Source organism: Vespula pensylvanica, chromosome 10 (genome assembly GCF_014466175.1).
Source record: "Vespula pensylvanica isolate Volc-1 chromosome 10, ASM1446617v1, whole genome shotgun sequence".
NCBI classification, from domain to species: Eukaryota; Metazoa; Arthropoda; class Insecta; order Hymenoptera; family Vespidae; genus Vespula; species Vespula pensylvanica.
The window spans coordinates 1242746-1243690 of NC_057694.1; the positions used below are offsets into that span (position 1 = coordinate 1242746).

At 32.1% G+C, this 945-nt stretch overlaps 1 protein-coding gene across 4 annotated transcripts in view; it reads right to left on the reverse strand.

Moving 5' to 3' along the window:
- Positions 1-945, reverse strand: part of LOC122632398 (chloride intracellular channel exc-4) — a 14048-nt gene that overhangs the window by 6391 nt on the left and 6712 nt on the right. The window lies entirely within an intron of this gene.

The window sequence follows — 945 nt, forward strand, 5'->3', positions numbered from 1 at the left end:
AAAAAAAAAAAAAAAAAAAGAATTCTTTTGAAACACGACGGAAACGTGACGCCAAAGAATAAAAAATAAAAAATAAAAAATAAAATAAGATAAAATATAAAAAAGGAACAAGAATTTAAGTAAAATATTCAACGAGAGATTGAAGAAAAGAAGAAAAAGAAATGAAATATAAAAGAAAAAGAAAAATAAAGAATCTCTCTTCGTTCGTAAGTGAAGGACAACTTCCTTATCCAACGTCAGGGTCTTTCGATCTATTTCTTCAACTCCTTATTACGATCTCACGAACAAGATGATTCACCAACCTAAAGCATCTATGACTTCTGACTGGGCACGTTTTTTATGACCTTTAAAAAAGATTAACAAGTTTCTCTCTCTCTCTCTCTCTCTCTCTCTAACAAATACATACACGCACACATTGTCTGCCAATGTCTCTCTCTTTTTGGTCTCTCTTTCTCACCCCTTTTTTTGCTAATAAATTTATTATTCTCTATCTCTTTCGATCCCGTATAACCTCCATATAATATTGTTCGCATAACCGCAACGGAAGACTGCGGAATAAAATGATAAGAGGCTTTGTTATGATGAACGATAGTATATATATACTCTATATACCGTGTCTCTTCTTTTACGTCATTTCTTTCATTAACGTTGTTGAAAATACATTTTCATCAATTACATCGTAATAATAATACAACATCTGTTATATACGTCTACGTGTATATGCGTACATGTATGTATATGTATTTTCGTATATATGTATTTATGCATAGTTTTACAATGGAGTTAAATGAATTCACAATTGATAGCGTTGCTCCCTTTATGCAAAGGTCGAATAAAAGTTCGTAAAAGTTCTTAAGTGCACTTTAATAATCGCCTTCTCAAGCTATCTAGCATTGAGGAAGAATGGAGAGAGAGAGAGAGAGAGAGAGAGAGAGAGAGAGAGAG